This window comes from Python bivittatus, unplaced genomic scaffold (assembly GCF_059951505.1).
Source record: "Python bivittatus isolate LINGU-HERP-01145 unplaced genomic scaffold, Pbiv_v1 ctg000480_np1212, whole genome shotgun sequence".
Classification (NCBI taxonomy): Eukaryota; Metazoa; Chordata; class Lepidosauria; order Squamata; family Pythonidae; genus Python; species Python bivittatus.
Genome location: NW_028277075.1, coordinates 27,068,378 through 27,093,216, shown reverse-complemented (window position 1 = coordinate 27,093,216; position 24,839 = coordinate 27,068,378). Strand labels below are relative to the sequence as shown.

The following is a 24,839-nucleotide window of genomic DNA, read 5'->3' as shown; positions in this document are numbered from 1 at the left end:
TTTCTCCATAACAAAATACTTGCATAGTTGTGGTATTATTGTAAAGAATGGAATTTATTAGATCCAGCAAGAGATCTTTTGGACTGTTCACATAGTATTTATTTAAAAGACTTATGTAGCTGCCTACCTTATGCACCATAAACCTGGGTGGCTTACAAACAACATTAAAACAGTACAAAACATAAAAGCCTTCACAAAACTCCTGGCATCCCCCAGAACAACACACACCCCACACATCCACAAACCACTTTAATGGGCTCCAACCTTGTGGGAAAAGCCAGGTCTTCAAGGCTTTCCAGAAGGCTAAGAGGGCAAGGGTCTGCCAGATCTCAAGGGCAAAAGTGTTCCACGTACAAATTATGTCAAAACCAGGGGTAGGATGTCATGCAAACAGCTCGGGTCAGTGGGTGAGTTAGACGTAGGTGACACAGATAGACCCACTTGGAAATCAATTGAGAGTCCCATAACAGCAAACCGAACTAGACAACACCTAAAGCTTAAGCAATAAGAAAAACATTAATCTTTAAAGTCCTTTGTTACTTTTGCCCCAATATGACTGTCCTTCCAGAAATTGTTAAGCAACAGAGCAGAGTCAGGATCACATAACTCAAATTAGTTATGCCATAATTATTTAAAAGTTCTGAGTTATACAAACTTCAGAAGGCTGTCTATTAAAAGAAGCAAGCGATAGCAATCAACCCTCTTGAAGTCTGTCTAACCCAGTACAGTATTGCCATTTTTAGGCAGAGAAAATCCATGGTTCAAGAAATAGCAACATATATTTAAAAGATTCTCCATTCTCTTAATGTACTCAAGGACTTCCACATTCACAGCATGAAAAAATAAAGTAAACCTGGGAAATCTTTTAGACTGTAGCATTAGCATTTGAAAACAAGTCGTTGGATCAAAGCCACTGCTTACAACTTCCCAGTAAGTGAAATGAATGAGGCAACCCAGTGATAGATTTCAAGCCCACTGAAATAATACTTAGTGACAAACAGAAGTTCATGGACATGAAGTTAGAAAATTCCTAGTGTGAAAAACAGTTTGCTTTTAGTGAAAATAGCACCATTGGTAATTATTACTTATAGGCAACTACAGGCATCTGTATGTTTCCAGATCTATTATACTGTAATTCACAGTATCAGCTGTAAAAGAACATGCAAAGCATCAGAAACAATGTTTCTGTCCTTTCACTCTTACAGAGAAATCAAGGTGGAACAAGAACTGCAGAAAATTGTTCAAAAAAAGGTATGTTTAGAGAGTTTTGAACTCTTTATCCAGAAAAAAAAAGTACTCAGGTTGTTTTATTTTTCAATTCAAAAATAAAAAGGCAGCCTCAGGAACCAAATCACTGGCTCACTGTGCAAAAAGTTAACGGGGAAAAAAGATACCGGAGAGAACTTTCACAAAGAAAATGCATACCATTTCTATTTAAAGAGGCTTTTTATTAAGCTTGAGCTGATGACACATTTTTTCTCCAAAGAAATGGGACACTTTGTATAGGTGGGACAAGAGAGCCAATCTTCACTGGGTAATATTTTAAAGCTCCAGCTGCTTCTTAAAAGAAGTGTTCACCTCTCCTTCCCTAAATATACAGAAGAATGTGCCTTAATGCTGGTAGTCATGATTAACATTTGCACGTGATAAAATGTGGCTTTGTTATGTTATCAGTTCCATATAATGCACCTTAGTGTTCCACGTGGTATATGACAAAGGGCACTCTTTCAGTTTATTTGATGAAATTATCCACACACTACTGTCATCCTCAAAGCTTTGGGTTCATTTCCCTTCACTACTGCTTGAGGTGTAGTGAGTGGTTATATGGTAAGATGTATGATCTGCCGCTTGAATGGTATCACCAAGCCTTGGCATTCATTCCCTAAAGAAACTCACTGTCCTTCATTGCTTCAGTCTGTTGCGAGAAGGCAGCCATACGCTCAAAACCCTGGGGAGAGGCTGAGTTAGAAGGACTAACTGAAGCCATAAGGAGGAAACAGTATATCATATACAACATTTACTAATTCCTTAGCATTCTCCCCATATGAAACTTTATTGCTTCTCTTAAGGAAAGGAATCAGAGTGTTCAACAATATTTTGAGAGTGAAATGTAGCAATTTCTCTCTCAAATACAAAATCCTCTTTGGAATTTTTTAAATGATTAGTTATAAAATCCAGGTAAGCATTCCCTTCATCTTCAGCTGAACTCTAGAATATATCTCCAAAGAGCTCTATGGGTGAAAGAGACTCCATAAAGAGTGTTTGTTAGATCTCAAAAGTGGATGGGAAGCTTATTATTACCACTGCACAGTAAGAGTAACTCATTGTGGACAAAAGATAGTTTCCTTAACTCAATTTTTAAAGAAATGGCAGAAGTGAACCTTATTTTGATTCTGTTCCTCCTTTTTTTGCCAACACTTTCCATTAAAATAGCAATAATTCTCTATAGCAATCACACTACTGCAGAGGTCATTAGAGGGGGAAGAGCAGAGACAGGAAGCATTTTTGCAACATTTTGCAATTGTTCTCATTTTCAAGTCTACAGTATTTAAGTCCTCTGCTAAAACACAAGCAGGCAATCTTTTGTCATTGGCTTAATTTTGCGCGTCCTTCTGCCTAAATGTAAGTGTTCTCTGCAGATGTCAAAACTAAAGTGTCAGATTCCTTGCACAGTAAAGAGGTGAAGAAGGAGACTAAACAGTGAAAATGACAGAAAAATCAAGGCCTGTCCTCTTTTGGCTCAGGCCCTATTTACTACCAGAATGTAGCTCTCAACAGAAGAAAAAAATGTAATAAATAATAAAACAATGTAATAAAGATTCATGCTTTTTATGAATTAACAAGGTTTTCGGAAAATATATTTTCTAAACGTGTTTTCAGGGTTTAATAAAACAGCTATTATCCAGACTTCCTGAACCAAGATTTTTATATTGTTTAACATACTTTTAGCAAATGTGTTGCAAGCACTAGTAGTAATAGGTAAATACAGGCTATTTCCATGCCAGTTTATTCGGTCCTAGTGAGTTAAATGGGATTCATTACCAAGAGACAGTAGATTGGAATTCAGTACAATCAGCTGTGTCTATGAGGCCCGCATTCACTTTCAACAAATTAATTGTCACTAAAAATCATTGTGTGGGAACCTCCACTTTGCAATCCCTCTAAATGGATGTGCAATTCTCTTTATTTCTGCCAACCAAGGGACACTGAAAGCAGGCAGGGACCATCATGAGCCAATAAGAGTGCAAAAATTGTCATTTAGTCACTGCCATGCCTCCTGTGCTTCAGCAGCTCCTAAAAAAATAAAAATACCTTTGTCCTGTTTTACACTGAAAGGGCAACAGTTACCTTCTGGATGCTGTTAGATGGAAGCTGTTTGGGTTTGGCTGTTTTGCAAAAATCTGAGCTGTTGAGGGTTAACTCATCAAACAAGCAAATACTTGTAACTGAACTGCAGCACCAAATAAAAGAAGCAAAATTCAGAGAAACCCTGGTTCCCCCCCAAAAAAAAATTATTTGTAGGAAATGGCAATACAGTACTTACAACACAGCTTAATTAGGGCCTAGGGGTGAGGAATAAAGTGTTCTTATTCCCAAGAGATATTGTCTTATTAGGAAAATGATACTATTCTCCTGCACCTAAAGGCCTTCACTGAAATCTCTAGGGCTCTGGATATACTATTTTAACATCCAAACTTTTCAATTCCATGTTGTATATTTTGACTGCTTCTTGCTTTACTTTGAAAGTACACTTTCTCATGCAGCTGTTTCTTCAGTCTGAAATCCCTTCTCCTTAGCTTGGGGTTCCTCAACCTTGGCGACTTGAAGATGTGTGGATTTCAACTCCCAGGCTGGCTGGGGAATTCTGGGAGTTAAAGTCCACACATCTTCAAGTTGCCAAGGTTGAGGAACCCTGCCTTAGCTGATTTCTTTTTCTTCTAATAACACTGGGGCTTTTTTACATATATTTCTCTATATTGCATGTGTCCCTTTTCCATTTTGGGTGGGGGAGGCCATGTCTGAAAAGACTGCTGCTCATAGAAGTCTGTATAAAAAAGCCTTTTCAACTTTCCTATCAAATATTTTTTTTGGACAACATCATTAATTAACACTAGGCAGCAGAAAAAGAGATCCTATAAGCCAGTAGATCTTAAACTGGGGTAATTACCTCCAAGGGGTACAGTAATTTGGGCCTATCCTGGGGGGTAATGGAACAATTTGTAATTGCTTGCTTGTGAGTTGCGGATCCAATCTGGGACTGCTACTGCCAAGAGACTTGCGTAAAACAACAGTCTGTTTTGCTTTTTTGTTTCTTTTTTTGTGGAGGTAATGACATCATTCAAGACTGGGAAAAGGGGGAATTGAGTCTAACAGTTTAAGAACCACTGATATAAGCAATTGGCTTGTCTGCAATGTCTATAGCTGATAAAGGCTTCCCAATAGTTAGATAATTCTAAAATCTTCTCAGGGAAGCAAGATGACCATGAACAATCTCTCCAACTTACTAGGCTATGTCTTTTTTTTTTTTTAAGAAAATTATGTAACAGTTCTATACTTAAGGAAAGACCCAGGTACAACAGCTGGAATCCTAATATACCACACATGTAATATCTCTGCAAAATGTTTAAGAAATACACAATTATCATGCACAGTTTTAAGTTTATATACCATTTATTTAATTACTGTAGGGCACTCTGCTATATGCAACCTTTCTGAAACCATTTGTTCCTAAAGACGTGAGTTCAATTTTTTTGCTGGCATTAATCATAATACATTATACCATTTTCTTTTCAATGTAGCTTTCCCCTTAAGTAACATAGAGTCAAATCTTTTAGGGAAAAGACTGACTTTTAAGAGCCTCCAGAAATTACCTGGGTATGAATAAAACCCTCACGGTATTGCAACTTGGCCACCAACTCTTCAACTCCCAGAATTCCAAACTAGTCTACAAGTTTTCTTGACACCTATGTAATTTCTTGATGTTACTCAAAGTTAATGTTTCCCCCCCAAAATATTTGGGCCTATGATATTTAAGGGAAAATGCCAGTTCCTATATGAACAATAGCCTCTATCATATAAGTCCATATACTTATATCTGGTATATTATATAAACCATTTTGAGAGAGCTAGCAGAATATACTGTATATTAACTAAATAAAATACAGCGCCAAAACCAGGATGACAAATATGGGGTAAGAAAAATCAACTCTATCAACATTCTGTAGTTCTTTTTAGGAACCTGGAATTTTAATATTCAAATGTGATATTGTATAAAAACAAAGATAACCCTTCACTAAGCACTAGATCTGTACACTCACACCACTTCATAGGCAATTGTTTAGTTCATTTCCTTCCTGATTTAGGCTACCAACATCCATACAATCTGAGGCCACAGTACCAGAAGAAGTCCAACTTGTTGCACAAGTGGAATTCTTTGACAACAGAGCCTTAGGCTACTTACACAAATGCAAATGCAAGAAGCCAAGCAGCAGAAACGGTCGTAGGTTGAATCATTATATGTGTGCATGTAAGTTTTCCTAAAAGCAGGAATCTGATTAAGATTAGAGAAGTAAGTTAAATAATTATAACAGAAATGAGATTTATTTACAGGTAATATTGTACAAAGACAGGCGAAGTCTAGCACCTAGCTAAGTACAACCTACCAAGAGAAGGGTCAAAGAGCATGTGCTCTATTCATGTCTGCCTGGGAAGAAAAGCAGAAGGAAGTGACCTCAGATTAGCAATCTCTTAAGCAAAGAGCAGGCAGAGCGATAGACAAACGGGACACAGAGTAAATGCTAGATTCTCTATCTACACCTATTGTCCTGTTAGGATCAGTAGGTTGGGAGGTTCTCAAGAGTCAGTGCCAATGGATCCACACCTCCAACATCCCTTCTCATTGGCTCTTGCAGCAGTCTACAACTCCCATCTCTCGAAGGGTTCTATGTTGGTCTCTGAGGAAAGGCTTAGGCTTAGTGACTGCATCTGTCAGCATCTCTTCTGATGTGCAGTATTTCAGTTTGGTAAGTCTCTTCTTGAACATCGTGCCCTGTCCACAGTGGTACTTGGTGTCTATATGCTTTGTTTGCTTCCTTTCTTTTTTCTACTCTATTTTCTTGGTTATCTTTCTTCTCGTAACAGATAACTACATCGTACAGATAGCTGATAATAAATGTCCATCTTCATATTCAAATCTGGAGTAAAAACAAGGATCAGCCTTATCTTGTATGAATGCTTGCTTAACAAGTATCTGGTTCAGTTTCTCATTCTCTAGCTGCTTGCTTCAGGCATAGATGCTCTTTTGAAGTTTGCACACTAGATCTTTCTTTCCTGTTTCCTCAAATCCAAGTGGCTTGTAGATGTATTTCTTGATTTATCCATGCAAAATCAATCTTTTATATCAAGATGATCTACTTGTATATATCTTGCTCTTATGTTGAGCTGTGCTCTTACAGAAAAAATACTTCTGATGCACTGTGTTGCAATTGTCACTATATTTCTTGGTATATCTTATGGTCACCAGGGTTATTTTATGGTGCTCGACACCCCATTCTGCATCATACTTGGTCTTGAAAACTCATCTGCATCTCACAGTGTCATTCTAATGCAGTGCTTCAACCTTCTCTCCTACAGTCTTTCTCCATTTTTCCTTTTCAGTGACTAAGGTCCTTTTCATGTCCTTTCATGTGGGTTTTTTCCCCCCACTTGCTTCCTCTTGACAATGCAGGACAACCTTTGTAGTAGAACCCCTTTGTTGGGCCTCTTGGAGCTTCTAGCTGTGATGTTTCGATTTCCCCTTTTGGCTCTGCCATACAGTCAACTTCTGGGCATGTGATGAGGTTGCCCTTCAAAGCTTGTGGTCTCTGCTCACTGTTTGCCTGGATGTGGTGAACAAAATCTGACTTCTCATGACTGCTTTCTTTTTCCTATTCATCAGGATAGGCAATAATGAATACTTTAATTATTGATGTGACTGGATCTATGACCCTCTACTGCAGTATTGTACTATCGAACCATCAAATTTGCATTTCAACTTGGTTCTCCTTTCTTTTGGCACATATGCATATACATTAGAACCAAACAGTTTTATGTGTCCTAGGCTGGGCTTCCTTCCATGCCACGATTCATATAGTGTTCCATCTATGGCTTTCACTGGAGTCTTTTTTGTAAGTACAGGAAGTCCTCGCTTACTGACTGCCTCATGCAGCAATTGAAGTTCGAAGTTACTACAGTGCTAAAAAAATAATCTTGTGACCAATCCTCGCTTTTACAACTGTCGCTACGTCTCACAGTCACATGATCACCATTCGCATGCTTTGCAACCAGCATGCATTTATGACCGTCACAGCATCTCTCAGTCACACAATTGCCATTTGCATACTTCGCAACTGGCACACATTTTCACTTGCTACAAGCAGAGTTAATGCAGAAGATGGAAGTAAAATTGTAATTGGCTGGGTTAACTGCTTCCAGTATTTATCTGGAAGTTATGAATCTTGCAAAATATACCTGATTATCTCAGTCAAGGTATATTTTTTCCTGTCTCTTACACCATTCTGTTCTGGAGAATGGGCCACTATGGTTTCATGCACAATTCCTTGCTCTTTTACATATGTTTGCATGTTGCCTGTTGCACATTTACCCTATTGTCTATGCACCACATCTGAGGCTTTCTCCTAAATTTTTAACTTACTGGAGCCACATATTCTTTAAATTTTTCCATTATGACTCTTTCCACTGAGCAGGTAGAAAAATGTATACCTTGTGTAATCATCTATGAATGTGAGGTTATAACATGCACTGGCATACAAATGTTACTATGAGCTAGCTCTTATGGCTTGTCTCTTTTTTTTCTCTCTCCACATTTATTGACCTAGTGCCTTTGGTTTTTATACAACATGCACACCTGCATGGATTCACACATGGCTGACACTTTAGTCCTTTGGCTAAGCCCCCTAAATTACAAATTGTATCTGGGTCTCTGTGTCCCATTCTTCAGTGCCATTTGGTTACACAATGTTTGTGGCTGAAATTCTTTGAAGCTTTTGCTTTACCTAGCCTAATTCAAATAGTCTATTTAACTGGAGAATGTCTTTCATACGCAATCCTCCATTCTCAGTTACATAATATCCTTTCTCTGTGACATTTTAATGAGAACTGCCTTACTTCACATCTGCACATATAAGGCATTTTAGTTGACAAACTGAGCACCTCTCCTTTGCCCCATGTGTAACAAAATTTTACAGCACCTCTCCTAGGAGAGGTGATTGTTTATTGGCCAAGTAAACAGTAAATTGATGTTCATTCAATTTACTATTTAACCCCTATTTTTTTTAATGAAGTTAGAAGTGCCAGTAGAATGAAAACAGATGCCACCTGCTGGCCCATTTGTTCTCACATTCATTGCCTCTCTTCTTTCTAGCCTTTTCTTACATTGGGTGAGGTGAATCTTTACCTTGGAATACAGCCTAACAGGTATTTCTTGTCTCCCTTTCCTAGGACTATTGGTTTGCATATGACCCTAGCCACTGCAAATAAAGCATTTCCTTTCTTTTTTCCTGGCCTTGTAAGTAAACTGTTGACTGATATATGCATTCCCTCTTAAGAGTTATGCAAATTACAGTCTTGCAAGTGATTTATTATGAAATTAGTATCCATTTGTTCTTCCATTTGTATTGCATATTACTACAACCTAGTAACTTCCAGGCAATGAATTTAAAATGAAATCAGTTCTTACTTTATAAGCATGTTTTGCCTTTCAACCTGACTTGCTGTATCTTTTTTTGATTTAGATTCCCCCACTTCTTCAGGCAGCTTGTCTGCTGCATTTTCTGAAAAGATGCACTTTGGATACTGTCAATTGTTTTTCATGCATGTCTGAAAGTTTCCCCAAATGTCTTTGGCTTAATCTAGATCTGTGAAAGGCACAGTGGAAAGGCCATTTGCCACCAAGCAATCACCCCAGCTGCTTTATCACTCGCAGCATCCCAGGTTTCTTGACCTTGCCCTGCTTCTGTGATGTTCTTTTTGTTAACACAAAGGTGTTTCCTTGAAACTTTGACAGTTTCTATCTATCCCAATGGATTGGGCATGCCAGGTGTTGAGGAGCCCTCTGCTTCTCCAAAAGTGAGGCTGCCAGGCCCCTCCTTTGCCTACATAGAGGCGTCCCCAACCAACACAGCCACCTGACAGCAGGACAGGCTTATGGTCAGAACCTTGGGGCCAACCACAATGACGATGCATATTCTAGTTCTACAAGGAAGGGACTGGTTTGCCCAGGCTGAACTCCAATCCAATCCAGACCAGTCCAAGACATCTCCATCTGAAACTAAGGATGGCCTCTTGTATCAATATAGCTACCTTTATGTGGCCCTGGGGGAATTGCAAAAGGAGGTGCTACACATGGCATGATATTTTAGCCTGGATCTGATCAACTGAGATTTCTGGTGGCCACAAATTAAGGTGAAGGTGCACTAATCAGTAACCACCTGTCCCGTCTACCACCAAGTTAAAAATGTTCTGAGCAAACCTGCCAGCCTCCTGCAACTCTACCAGGGTCCAAAAGCCACTGGAACAGCCTTTCCAGAGACTTCACTCACATCCCAAGCCCTCCTTCCCAGAAACTCTATTCCTATTTCCTCACCATATGCTCTTCATCTTGCCTGCACACGAATTCTCCTTGTACCTTGCTCTTTGTCTCCTTACTGCCAACCTCAGGCCCAGCTTGTGCTTGACTCCAGCTTCTCAGAAAACCTTGCAGACAGACACACATACTGTAAATGCTAAACAATCTGTTACACAGCTTGAGTCATATGGTGGGTAAACTGATGTCGGTTCTAAAAGTTACATGGGGATTCAGGACAAACAATGCAGATATGTGACCTCTCATCTGGTCCTGAACTTATTGATGAGGCATATCACCTTTTTCAAGCAGCCTTTAAATATATACTTCAGAGGTGGTTTACACAACTGTACTCTTTGCTTTCTTCTCAGTATAGAGAAGATACCCATTAGCCATTTTCACATTTTTAGCATCTTATCCCTTCATCAGTGCATGCTGTGGTGCTATGAAGCCTGTCTTCATTACTTGGTACAGTGCTACAACATTGGTCCCATGACATTGTAAGATGTTTTAAATTACACATGCGTAAATGGCCATCAACTCATATTTTGTTCCATTATGCAAAAGGACTACTCACAGGGCTGCCAAGGCTGCTTTTCATTAAAAAAAAAAAAATCAGGACTAGATACATGTATTTTTCCCATCAAAGACTGGAGGTTTCTATCTTGGAGACAAGAATAAATATTTCAGAATGTTCTATCCTGTCTCTTTTAATTATCCTAGAGGACTAACAGTAAACTACTGGTGGCTTCTATGCTATTACTTTCAGCCTAAAATGCTAAATGTTAATAACAAGTTAAACAATATGTGGGTTTTATCATATCTAAATTCCACAGCATCTTCCTACTTTCTAGCAGCATGTTAACTGAAAAGAAAACAATTGTGCTTAATATTTTCCAAACATATTCTGATAAACTTAACCATGGGATCACTAAATGAATACTCCAAGAAAGGCAAACAATGTTGACAGCAACAAACAGGTCCAGCTGTGGCCTACTGATATTCATGTTGTTTGTCTTCATATTATTTTAAACCAAATTCTGTAGTCAACAACCAGCTGGGCATACACATAATTACTGATGCTAATTTTATTACTTTAATTTTAAAATGTATTATTCTGTAATGTGATAAAATAGTGCTGATCCCCAAACAAGACATATGGCCATATAACAGTGGTGGGTGAAGTGTAAGATACTGTAATGAAATCTGAGATCTAAATTTATACAGTCGCACCCTGGTAATGTTACATCCTTAAATGGAAAAGTGTTCTTGTGTATGTGTGCTCATGGACAAAGCAGATTTCAGAGAGCCTCCATTCACTCTAACAGTTCTATCATTTCTACTATACAAAGAATCCAGGAAGTTAAGATGCAAAGTAACAGAATTCATAGTCTACTGTCTTCTCCCACTTGGAGTGATGTGTCCAATCATCTCCAAAATTCTGGAGCCATATTAGTCTTTATGATTTCCCTAGTCCTTCAGACAGAAGGATGATTATAGTACTAATCCCTGTATTTTAGATTCCAAATATAGATTTTCCTTGCTTGATCATTTTCATCTAAGAATTCATTTTATGCAGAAAAAAAATCACTATTATGCAATTTGTGCCAGCATATTCAATTTACACCAAAGGTCTGGAAACATGCCAAGACTTCTTCCCGCCAAAACTGCTTGAACATTTTCTGACAAAATCCCCTCTGCTTTACTCACCCATTTACCATCATGTTATGTTGTGCAGTTGTTCTAGTTATGTATCCTGTCTCCCACATACTTCTGTATCTACAATAGCTGTTACTGTTACTATGGCTTCAAAACGGCCATCAATATCTTCTCCAAACCCCTTTTGTTGTTGTTTAGTCGTTAAGTCGTGTCCGACTCTTCGTGACCCCATGAACCATATTGCGCCAGGCCTTCCTGTCCTTCACTGCCTCCCTGAGTTTGCTCAGTTTCATGCTCATTGCTTCAGTGATGCTATCTAACCATCTCATCCTCTGCCGTCCTCTTAGACATATTGTTGTGCTAAACCTGGTGAAGGATTCTCAGCCCTAGCATAAGCTTTAAACCTGGGTGAATTTACTGCGCACAACGTAACAAAGAATGCTAATGACATGTGTAGTGCTCTGATGCATTCTACCTCTTTATCTGCCATGATGATCATACATATTAGAAATCCAATTTCAGAAAAAAATAAAAGAAATGCTTTCACTATACATTGAATGCAAGACAAGGGAGAAAACTTGCTTGAGTAACATACAGTACTGTTTAAAAATAAAGCTCTAAAAATTTATGAGCACGTCTATCAAATATGTTTGGGTTATAAAATTTGACACCATACCCAGCAACCACCTTTTTTCCACTCGTTCAGTGTCTCACTTTATGCAAATTTCCTTTATGTCAGATTTTTGAGTAATGTAACTCTAGCATAAAGCAAGTAAAACCTGTACATGGACTGTTCACCTTTGTCATTTTTAAGATCTCCCAACTATGCATTTCAGCATAGGACTAAATATTAGCTTACCTTGACAACTGATATTTTAAATGGTATCACAGCACACTAGCCCTTTATCAGCAAATGTAAATGGGTCACTATGTGCCCATGATGGCAGATATTTGAATCTTTGCCCTTAGTGGTGAGGCTTTCACAGAGGCATCAAGTACAGCACAGCAATCCCAAAACTACCTCCAAACAACAAAATATAACTTAGAGAGTGAATGGAAAAAATGCCTTGACCGAACGTCTCTTTCTTGAATAACTATCCATTTCTGACAGAAGCCTTTCCTGACCAGGTTCTTTGTTACCATGGGACATACAGTCACATATAGAGTAGGATTTTTCGTACCTGTGCCAACTATAAAGCACTTTCAGGACAGCAGTGTGCATAGGACCGAACCTGTCTCACAACATACAATCACCCAGCTGGCCTACAACTGCCATGTCCAAGGGAAGGTATAGGAAAAGCTCATTCTCAGAGTATTTATGTCCATGTTTGGATGAAGCCAACAAAACAGTTGCCCTTATGTGGCTGCACCATCTTTTCTATGCTTATATCCTCCCCATTAAGAGTTTTGGCTAGTCCGAAGAGGAGAAACTTGTATTTTTTTTTAATTAAAGATTTGGTTCACTGATATTCCATGAAAGAAGCTAAATTCTGTTCAGTGGCAAGTGCCATTAGGAGTTTGAATTTGCTCTTAACACGTTTTTTAATTTTTATTTTTATCAGTCTCTATTTACAGTATTTACCTGATTCTTTTCTTTCTTTGGCCTATGGCCATAAATAAATAAGTAGATAAATAAACTATTTGATGTCCTAGTGACATCCTTAAGCAAAATAGACAATCTTCAATGATGCCCCTCCCAAGTTCCTTTTTCCAAATGCTGTTTTCTAAATCTTTAATTAAAAAAAAAAGAACTGAGAACTGTACTACCTTTGAGTATAATCTTTATTTACAACAATGCCTTTAGGCCCCCTAGAATCGCTATAGATATTCTTAGAAAATAAATATATTGAGAAAGTATAGCTGAGTGGTTGATTTGCAAGGATGCCCACATAACTAGAAAAGTCAAAGCAGGGTGGTAAAATTTTCTGAGAGACTGAGAAAGAAACCATGCCAGTTTGCCATCTAAAAAATGGGCAACTTCTCCAATGCCCCCTTTGTGGCAGCCATTTTGTGAACAGGCAAGCCCTGTCAAGTAACCTTAACTTTGACACACACACCCCCACAAATAGCCCAAGTCAATCATGTTCTCCAAACAGCTGAGTCAGGAAGGAGTTTAATTGACTCCTCTGCTACAGTGACAAAGTCCTAGAGAAACTCTGCAGAAACAGAGCCTTTCTAGTCATTCTATCTCTGTGCCCATTTTGGAGCCACAGAAGGAATGAAAAGGGGCCAAAATGAATAGGAAATGGCTATGCCTCCCAACTCTAGAAGTGCCAACCAGTTTGTGCCACTTCATTTTTCTTCTTTTTCTCTAAGCAAAAAATAATAAATAAATAAATCCATAAATCCTGTCAGGAGTGGGGAGGGAAGTGCTGGCCTCCCAGACTCTTTTGAAATAGCTGGGAGGACTGTAAACATGCCATTGGATGACTAATCAGGATATCACTGACCGTGCATGGAGTGGAAGAAAGTAATCTGGGGAGGGATGAAGATGATACTGAATTTATTTCATTATGGGCTCAATTTGAGAGTTATTATGTGATACTTTTAAAATTCTGGCAAGGACTTGATTCTAACTATAATAAGAATCTAATTATCTTTCCAACATATTAGGTCTTATTGGGCAAGAAATCAAAATTTGATTCTGTATCTCATGAGAAATTGAAGCTTTTAAATAAGATTTAATTCTTATTTAAAATGGCAGGAAAAGTTTTTGGGGTGTGTGTGAAATCATGCGTTGAAAGTGAGATAATTACTCTTAGTCATATAATATGTAATGCTACTTTAGAACTTTTGAAAAATATCAAAGGAATATAATTTACCAAAAATAGCTGAATGGCAATATATTCAGGTAAGCATCTTCCTTGTTTGGCCTTGATGTTTTAACAGCCTCTGAAACTCCAGTAATTTTATCTGCTCTAGAGAAAGTTTTTATAGAGGCTAAATCAACAATTCATAATTATAAAGTAAGATATATTGCTAAAATGAACTTGGATAATATACAATTAATTGGAATACAGAATTGGGTATTCTATATTGTAAAACCTGTGGCCAAATTTTAGGAAACATGAAGCATGATTCTTATGATTTAAAAACTTTGTTAATCCAACAAAAAATAAATCAGGTATACTGCACTCCACAGTAGATGTTTTAAAAATGTTGGCTGTCATATTTTTTATGCTGAAGTTGCAATAATTTGATGGAACATTAGTACAAATGCTTTGGTCATGTCCATTGATAGTTCCTTACTGGTAAGAGATTATTATTGTACTGAAACAGATTTTTGAAAGGAAGTTAGCATTGTTAAATTATTTTCCCACAGTGTGGAACTTGTCCATGTATAAAGAACTTTGGATATAGCATTCCTCGATAATAAATGAATTTGTATTTTTGAAAAGATGTGGATTAGATTTTAAGGTATGATTCAGTTAAATTTGTCAGTTCTTAATCTTTGAGATGATTTTGTACCATTGGAAAGGCAAGACTGGACAATATGATTCCACAGGGTTTAGCTTTAATTCATTATTTAAAAATGGAACAAGAGATTACTTTTTTTGAAATCATAGAAACATAACTTTCCCCTCTTCTTTTTCTGTTCTTTTCTCTTTTACATTTTCACAGTTTATTTAGTTTTTGCTACATAAACTTTGTATTATTAGTTTAAATGAAATGCAATTCAGCAGCTTTGTTTGCAACTGTTCTTACTTGTATCATCTTTATTACCATTTATATTGGTTTAAAAATTCAATATACAGTATTTTTTAAAAAATCTGGAGAAGGGCTGTCTTAGACAACCTTGTCATGCAAACATGGCCACTAAACCTTATCTTGAGGGTCAAAGCATCCTTGGAGATCAAGCACCTCTACTTACATGCAAGCCAGCTGATTTTCTAGGGTTCATTAAAATATTTTATTTCCCAAACACAAGACAGCCCATTGGTCTGCAACTCAGAGCAAGCTTATAGGAGCATATGGTGGGAAATATCACACTTATTGCCCGTGTTCTGCCTCAGAGTAACATGCCAGAATTATTTTTTTTTTAATCATTGCCTTGCAAGAAAGAAAGTCCTGTCAATGACCCAAAACACACAATCTGCAAAAAGGTGCGGCTGAAGTTTTATGTTACAGATTACTAAACTCTAAAATGCATTCCAACAGATATTATTCTATTTGGCCACAATGCATTTGCTCTTTTATATGACAGAACCTGAAGACAAAAAAGTACCAAAAGGGAAATCTGATTTTTGCACTATTATTCTGTGCAAAAATGCAATACTGTATTGAGTAAATTACTACTAGAATTAAAGTCAACTGACATTTTATCATAGTCTCCTTTCGTTCATGTCTGTTACAGTCTGACCTTGTCTACATAATTACTGTATTGAAACACATATTCATAAGGCTGATATCACATATGTGGATATAAAGTTATCTTTACATTACTTCCATTTTTTTCTTTAATTCAGTGACACTTAAGTTTCATTTATGTTTTCAACTGGAAGTCTAAGGTAAACATATAAATATCCAGTCAGACATTTGTTGATCCAGTTTACTAACTTCTTCGAGTCAAAAGCTTCCTTAAAAAAAAAAAAGTATCTAGTCTTCATGCAAATCAGAGAAAATATTGAAAATATGCAGAAAGCATATAAATCCACAAATCTACAAACCATACAAGAACTGTAGCTGTATCTGACCCTTAAGGCAGGTAGGGGCTCTCCCACAGTTATGGTACTTTACTCAGCAAAGATTAACCTCATATTTTAGAAGTCTGGTAGACTTTGCAACACAGAGACTGAGCAAAGGAAAGTGACTGTAACGAATTAACGTATTTTATTTTTAAAAAGGCATTTTTAGGGAAACTCAAAATCTTGCATAAGATGGCTAGAAGGAATCTGTTAAAATGAATTCTGCATATGCCATGCTGGGTGAGAATGATGGGGACTGCTTTTAACCCTTACTCCCTAAAAGCGCTGCCTATTTCTTTCAGTTAAAGAAGCAGAAGATTGGGCTAGGACATTGGTTCTCAAACTGTGGGTGGAGACCACCCAGGGTGGTCATAAGCAACTGGGGGATGTCACTTTTTGGGAAAAAAAACTTGATCAGCCTTGCACAGGCAGAATGGGAGCACTATTTAAACTGTTCATCTTTGCTCCTTACTTTGCCTGCACAAGCCCCAGCGGATACTTGTGACACTGCAAAGTCTGAGAAGCCTTGTGATGCAGATTAATATTTAATTCTCAAAAGTGCTATACTTCTTTCTTGTCTGAGCCTACGCCCAATGAAAAAATAATAATTTTATTGATTTGGGTCACAACAAATTCATTTATCATTTTAGGAGGTTGCAGAATTGCAAAGTTTCAGCATTGCTGGGCTACAAGATTTCAAGCCAGTTAATAGGTCCACTGCACAGGCCAATGTTAATTGGCTATCAGAACTACTATGTTAAAATGTGGCTGGATAATTGGTGGCTCAGTGTGTCATGTGAACCCAGTCAGTATGGTTAGCATATTGTTCACTTAATCATGGGCTAGCAGATTGCACAAATACAACCCTTGTCCTGCCTAGTGAAATATGCTGGGCTAAACACAGAAGTCAAGAATATTGTCTACTATATTCTTGTACAGTAGTAGTGTGATAAAAGCAGGCTTCTCTGCATATTGAGCAGTTCCCTATATTAAAAGCTTGGCACAGTGAGGCAGCTGCCACATGGAGCTAATTAAAGCATCTAATATGTACAGAGTGGAATTTACTCTTGTAATATCTTTCACATAATAGAGCTGTGGCTGCACGAATTTACAACATGTGTGCAGCCAAGAACTATCAGCAACAACAACCAAAAATCATACACACAGTATATTTCAAATACTCAAAGAATTCATATACTGATCTTAGTAAATTATACAACCATCTTATAAGTACATCACTACACCATTATTCCTATTATACAGATAGGAAGCTGAGGCTGAGGGAATATCAGTTTATCTAATACCAAAGAATGGGCTTGTGGCCAATATAATACCAGTATTATACATCAAAGTCATGAAGTTACTATAAACAATGTATTTTCTTCAAAAGCTTTCATGTCAACTATCTGAAAACAAGGGCTTTTATAGACACAAAAAGTTCCTCATATCATCCTTTGTCATCTCTATTCCTTTTTAGTAACTGCAAATACAACCTTAAATGCACATTATCTACCTACTATTAGGAAGACTCCAAAGAGAATCATAAGACTGGGTTAAGCTAAAACTTCACGTGCTGTAATTAAGTACAGTTTTTACAGAATTCTCTTAATGCTCATAATATCTCTATGTAATCATCCCTGAAAATTATAACATAATTTATACTTGGATCTTTCAATACCTTCATGATTTTTTTACACAAATCCAACCAGTTGCAACATTTGCACTGATAACAGCTTATGCCAAGCCGGGGTCAAATTTGCAATAAAATACTTTGCACATTTACACACATACACACTCACACACAGAATATTTTTCACATGTGGAAGTTTTTGATCAGTTGATTATAAAGCAAATACAAAACTGGCATTAACCATTTTTCTACTGTGATTTGTCTCCCATTAACAGTATTAATGCGCAATTCAATTATTGCAAGAAATCCTCTGATGTACTATTTAGGCAGCAACCCTAATAATAATAATAATTTTAAATTAGGCTTCCACAATATTCACAGGCTTTGGTTGTAAAGTCATATGTGTAAATGGACTAAACACCCTGTTTCCAGATGATTTTGTTTTGTTCTAGGGCTTTTGCACATGGATGAGTTAAAGTGCTATCCACTTCAGCTGGCAGAAAACTATATGGGGCTAAAATACTCTGGTGCCACCAGCAGTCCCTATCTTGCCACAAACATGATGCCAGCAAATGCTGCCGTCCATATTGACGGTGCACAGGGCACATTAAGGACATAGCTGCCCAGCTTTGTTTCCCTTCCCTCTTAAAAAATTTCATCAGCCAGTAGGAAAAACATACACTAATCACTCTCCTTAACATGGGAAGGCACTAAATTTGAGAAAGAGGCAGGTTTTGACAGAATGCTAGTCCAGTGGAGCTGGAGCTGATAGTTGGGCTCCTTTTGGACACAGGTTTAGTGCTGTTCCAAAAGTGTGCTAAACCACTGTTCAAAAGCAACTCAAACAGCTGAGAGTTGTGCCATGAAGGAGCAGAAAGAGTCATCTTTTTTTCTCTCTCCCATTCAGCCCTCTCACCATCCAGGTCAGCTCTTGTTCAGGCTGATCTAGGTCTCCAGGCCTAACAGGTTCATGGATACAGCTCAGTTTGAAACAATAGGACTCTCCTGTTGCCCAACCCAGAATTCCTCTGGAAAAGAGACTAGAGACCACAGGGGAGGGGGCATACCCATGCCTAACTATGTGGCGACCTTAGAGGTCATCTGTGACTCTGACAAAATGGTGAGTGAAGCATGTCAGATTATACTCATGGTGAAACCCACTCTACCTGTTGCCACTTTAAAGGTGAAAGCACCACTTTCACACTAGAAAAGCTAAGGATGACTTTAAGCTCCTTTAGGTAAGGGTTGTGATGAAGATTAAGAGAATGTCATGCCTACTTGCCCAAAGAAAAGAGGCTGCCTGAAAACGTTCATGCTATGATAAAGTACAAATAGGGAAGGGCCCTTGATGACCTGCATCTTTGTCACATTTTGTTTCGTGGACTTTGGAACTAGACTTCAATATGTTTGCATTTCAAACGGCAAGTTTTCTTTAGGCCAGTTACAGATTTCACAAGGGGACAGGAAGGCTAGAACTCATTGCAACAGTTCAATACAAGAACCCTGCTCGTACACCCTGCAAGGTTGCAATATCTCCAAAATAAGCCTTCAGCAAGCTTACTAGAAGGCTTACCAGTATTATGTAAGGCACTGCCACATGTCAGTGGGTGTTGGGAGAGCTCCCTGCCAAAGAACCCCTTCCTCTCCAGAAGGAAGAAAACACAGAACGCATTACCCCCAGAATATGTTGCAAGCCGGGGTCCCAGAGGGTTTCCCGCTCTCCGCCCTCACCCAGGCGGCGAGTCACGGGGAAAGCTGCTCGTATCCCAAAGATCACGCCTGATTCTCGCCCACAGAAAAAAACAGCTTCGTGCTGCGCTGCAGGCAGGAAGGGCTGTTTCTGTTCGCGCTTGCAGCCGCGTCCCGTATCTGGAAGGGCCGCTTCGTTGTCTAACCGCCCCGCTCGACAGCAAGGGGGTCACTCACAGGAATGCTTTGTTCCGGGAATAAGCTCGGCCCAAAAATCCCCTTCCACGCGGAAGAGCAAAACGAGCCATCACCACCCGTGCTCCTCCAATGTTTGATTCGCGGCGCGTGGGATCCGAGGCAAAATTAATCGCGCGGCCTCTTTCCCAGGGAGAAGCAGCACTTGGGAGTCTCCAAAGAGGAGCAGCCAAAAAAGTGGGCAAGTTTAAAAAAGGAACAACAACAACCGCCAACTCGTGTCAAGGGCTTTCGTAACTTTGCCCCCCCTCCCCACTCCGCGGGTTCAGTCGGCCGCCGCGGCCGCTCGCTCTTGCAAAACAACCCCGAGCCGTTCTGCTGTCACTCACTCGGCGCCTGCTCTGCCCTGTTCTATATTTGCATAGACCACGCAGACCAACCCCCTCTCTCTCCTCGTAAACTTTCTCCTCTAACTTGCTCTGCTTGGAGGGGAGCAAGAGCAGAAAGGAGCAAAACCGAAGCCCGGCGCAAGCTACCTGCTGGAGAAGTCCACGGCACCGAAGCCCAGCCAAAACGCAAACCCAGCGCGCAAGGACGAGCTCACCTCTCCCGCTCAGCCGGGTGGCAAAGACGACGCCGCCGCCAGCCAGCCAGCCAAACCAAGCCAACGCCAACTTCGCCTCTTGCGGTAGGATTCTGGGAAGGCGTCACTTCCTAGAGTGGTAGATTCTGAATCCAGCTTTTGCAAGTCGGTGCCACCTCCTCGCGGTGCCCGGTTCCTCTTCCTCGACCGGCCCCTTTCAGCGTCGCGTGAGAAGGTGCAGGGCTTGTTAATATGGTAGGCGGTGATTATCTGGAAAAGGAAGGAGATTTTCGAATTGCTGGCTCTTGGGATTCGTTGAATTGAGCCCACCATACTTGAAGCGCATTTCAGTCTTGAACAGTGTTTCTCAACCTTGGCAACCTTAAGATGTGTGGACTTCGACTCCCAGAATTCCCCAGCCAGTTAAAGTTGCCAAGGTTGAGAAACACTGGTCTTGAAGAAGGAATCGAGCTTTGCGCCAGTCCTGTTATAACTTGATGCTGGCCAGAGCCCCAGACGAGCCAAGGTATTTGGCACCTGAGACAGACAGTCCTACAAGCACCTGCCTCCTTCCTTTCAGTTCTGATCAAGATAATTAAATAAGGTTGCTGCCTTTCTGCAATTCAAATCTGGCTGAGGCAGTCACTGCACTCTGCCTAACCTGACGCCTTCTAGGAGAGTTGGAAGTATAGCAAACAAACATTTAGGGGAGACCCAACATCTGGAAGGTGCCAGGTTGGGGAAGTTTGGCCTATTGTTAAGACCCCCCCCCATATCATCCCTATAAATTTGATTTCCTTTGGTTTTAATTTGTTCTTGTGCTGTGTGTTCCTGGCAGCATTCTTTACCTTTGCAGGTAAAGAGACAGAAACGCTGTAGTTAACAGTGCACATTTTCTGGGATCACACAATAGACAAACCATAAATTAACCTTATATGACTGATTTATGGTTTGCCTATTGTGTGAACCCAGAAAATATGGATGAGTTAATTGTAAGTGTGTTGTGGGAATATAGCCAAGAAATATTGCCTACTATTCCTTATCTTTTCTACCAGTTTTCAAGCTGCAGGAGCCAGAATTACTATTGATAACCTGACATGTACTTTTACTCTTTCTCTGGCTGTGTTTATACAACACTAACCTTTAGTTAACTGAAACATTTTTTATGGAAATAACACTGGATTCACACATTACACCGTATGGTTTTTGTAACTCTGATTTATTTAGTAACCACACTTGATTGGGTTCAATAAAATCCTTCAAGCCAAACCAGTCACTTTGCCAGTGCTAACATGACACAGCGACCTGTGGTTAACTTGTGTGTCCTGGGCAATTTCTCTAGCACCTTGGCAGAAGAGTTTTTCTCTCCCTGGGCAGATCTAGAACCATTGTTCCAGCTGTTAGTGCTTCTTGCAGGCCTCTTGCTTAGGTATCTATCTGCCTGCTGCCTTGTGTGAACCAACCTCTCTTCCCTTGTGCTCCAAAGTAGTGGCTGTGAGTAGCAGAGGGAGGATCTGACTCCTTGTCCATAGGAAGGGTCAGGAATAGGGCTGTCTATGGTACTGAGCTCAAAGAATTAGGAGTATTATGCCTGCACATAGTGTGCTGCACTATCACTTTGTACAGTATGCCATCATTTTGTGTGTAGGAGAATGCTGGAACATGTCTTCATTGATCTGTGTCTGTTAGCCCCTTCTCAGTGTAGGTTACACATTGGCATAGTATTGGCTTCTCTGTCTCTGTTTAGTGTCATTTTCTGGACAGGGTTAGGCTCATTTTGTTGTAACAGGTGGCAGCTGTTCCATCTGCATAGCAGGAGCAAAACTTTTCCCCAGCCCCCAAAGGTGTCATTGGAGTATAGGATTGCTTTCCTAATCGAAAATAGGAATATACTCTTCTGCAAAGGCAGCTGCAGAAATGGCTAGATGGTTTACTATGATAGAATGTATTGCTCTGTGTATATTTTACACATGGAAATAGTCAATAAAAAAGGGGGATAAGGTAAGAAATAGTTGGATAGCGTGCTATCTTGGAATAAGAGAAGTTTGTAAAAATATATTATAAACTTTGTTGTTTCCAACATGGTAATCTGACACTCTAGATTATTTGGTCTAAGTGTGAGACAACAAAGATAAAAATGGTCAGGACAATGAAATTAACTTGCCTGAGGCTGCAGCTGCATAGCAAGAGATTGCAGATGGAATTATTGCCTTTGAGTTCAGCACAATACAGTAATCATGCACATGCTGGCTGGGGAATTCTGGGAGTTGAAGTCCATACATCTTAAAGTTGCCAAGGTTGAGAAACACCGACTTACACTAAACAGAATTCTCAGATCTACAATGCAATTCTATCCATGTTGAATCAGAAGTAAGCCTAGCTGTCCTCAATAGATTATATTCCTAAATTAGTATGAAGGATCATTGCCTTAAAGAAGCACTTATTGTGTATGTGTGCATTTATTTGTTGTTGGTCTTCTGGAAGCTGTTAGCTGTTCTTGAGGACCTTTAGGGAATGAATTGTGCCTAATATATTGTGGCAATGTTTGTCATAGTTTGATTTTAGGCTTTTTATGACATTCCATGTTTTTAAGATGCAAATTCCTGGGAATTGTTTTTGCCTCTGGCAGGACAAATAAATCAGTAGTATTTACCTATAATAACTGTCCATTATATTAGAGTGGATGGTAGGACAGTATACTCAGACTAATCCAATATCAGCAGGCAAGGTTTAAAATGCATGCATAAATTTTAAAAATTTTGATCCCAAGCAAACCTCTTTTGGGAAAGCCTTCTATAGTGGGTATCCCTCTGTCCAACCAGTTTCCAACACTAATGCCTCTTTACCTCAAACACAAAAAGCATGTGAAGAGAAGCTCTGGCAAATGCTGTTAAGTCACAAGCAAGTTGATGTCAGAGTAGGTGGCCCATCAGATACATAAAGCTGAATGATTTACATGTTTTGATCAGAAGTTTGAAAGCATAACAAATGAAAATAAAAATCTAGCTTTATCAAGCTTTGAAAATCCTAGTTCCTTAAATGGCATCTGAATTTGCATCTACAATGAAGAACTTTGTGGAAATAATCGCTACGTGGCTCTGAGAAAAACACCACACACATAAATAGACACACAGACACACACATATCATGATCATATTTATTATTTAACTTGAAGGACAAACAAGAGAAGGTTGGTTACTTACTGTCAGTCTTGCTGGTGACATGGATTCTTGCAGAGCTCTTTAGCTGATGGCTTTTCATTCCTTACATTTTTCTTCTCCAAACCCATACTGTTTTTTTTTTTTTAATTTCATTGCTGCAGCTGTTGTTGCCATGCTGTCCATACTGTTGCTATGACTTCTGTATTTGCTAGATCATGGTTGTCTCAGATTAACAGTAATGCCATTCATTCCCCTTGTAGTCCCCTCCCTCCAGTTTCTAAATAAATGAGAACAGTTTAATAATCAGGAATAGTTTCTGGAACCTAATACTTGGTTATAGAAATTACAATTTTTATGGGGGGCCAAAATCAGGATGAGTCTGGTAGCACCTTTCCAACCAACACATTGTATTAAAAAATGTAAGCTATGCTCAAAACAGCTTACACCGTAATGTGTTGGAAAAAGTGCTACCCGACTCCTGATTTGGGGCTCTTGTCCTGCAACATCTATTATGTGGGGCAAAATGTCCTACTATGGAGTATAGCTATCTCATCTAAAGAAGAAAAGATTGATTGATTGATTGATTGATTGATTATGTGCCATCAAGCCAATGTCGACTCTTACCGAACACATAGATTTTCTCCAGGAGCATCATTCCCCAACCTGGTCCTTCAGGGCTTCCAAAAGTACTGTAAGTGAGTCCCTCTGCCTTGCTGATGGTCATCCCATTCTTCTCTTTTTCCGTATTATGAAATTCTCCAGAAAACTAAGTCTTCACATTATACGTCCAAAGTATGATAATTAGAGGAACCTACACTTTTCTGATAATTTGGAATGAAAATTAAAAAACCTGCAAGCTAAGCACAGTTGGACCTAATTAATATTTTATGGGAGACCACAAGGAAAGCCCAGGGCTGTAGATTAGACAGATTAGGTGCTGGAAAGAAGATCCCTGAAGAAGGCAGTGGCAAGCCAGCTTGTTGTCAAGAAAACCACACAAACTATGTCTATGCAGTCAGGCTTAACTTAGCTGTATATGAGCACAGGAGGTCAACAGCACTCCTACCTGCACTGCTGCATTCTGCTGCTTGTCAGCCCTTCAGGGTAGACTAGACTAGGAAACCAAAGTTATGAATGCTAACACTACTTTTATTATAAGTTTACAGTAACAGAATCTTGCAAGTGTGAATACGCTCCCCCCACCCTTTATCTTCATGAGAACTAGGGAAGGTCAAGCCTGAGACGCTTTCTCAAATTTCTGCCTTGGACTCAAATTTCTTTTATCTGACCATTGTCTTGAATGTGGCTCTTCCTCCTGTTCCTCAAGGTTATTCCTAGTGTCCATTACACTGCTATGTTCACACGGCCCACTTACAGTGATTAACTAAACTATGTTTTTTTCAGTTTCCTCAGTTCATGTGACAGGTTCACCTGTAAATTAATTGTGTGGATTTGGTTTGCCATTAGAGTAAAATGTGATTGGTTGTTTTATAGATTGTATTAAATCTATCTGAACAATTAACCAGAAAAGAAGGTGAATATTTGTTCAGACCTAGTATATTTGCTTGGGGTATGCTGCCTTTATATGCTGCCTTTCAGGTCAAAATTAACATAC

At 39.1% G+C, this 24,839-nt stretch overlaps 2 protein-coding genes across 8 annotated transcripts in view; one reads left to right on the top strand and one right to left on the bottom strand.

Annotated features, from left to right (window-relative positions):
• MIDEAS (mitotic deacetylase associated SANT domain protein) overlaps positions 1-20,204 on the bottom strand; it is an 80,224-nt gene extending 60,020 nt beyond the window's left edge. The window contains exon 1 of one of the 3 annotated variants that reach the window (XM_088145536.1): positions 20,085-20,204. The gene's annotated coding sequence lies outside the window, so the exon portion shown is untranslated. Of the gene's footprint in view, positions 1-19,271; positions 19,957-20,016 lie in introns of those variants that run through there. The other 2 variants (XM_088145534.1, XM_088145533.1) reach the window with 2 other exon arrangements.
• PTGR2 (prostaglandin reductase 2) overlaps positions 20,030-24,839 on the top strand; it is a 34,631-nt gene continuing 29,821 nt past the window's right edge. For 3 of the 5 annotated variants that reach the window (XM_088145543.1, XM_007425586.4, XM_088145541.1), the window contains exon 1: positions 20,030-20,168. The gene's annotated coding sequence lies outside the window, so the exon portion shown is untranslated. The remainder of the gene's footprint in view (positions 20,169-24,839) is intronic. The other 2 variants (XM_007425585.4, XM_088145542.1) reach the window with 2 other exon arrangements.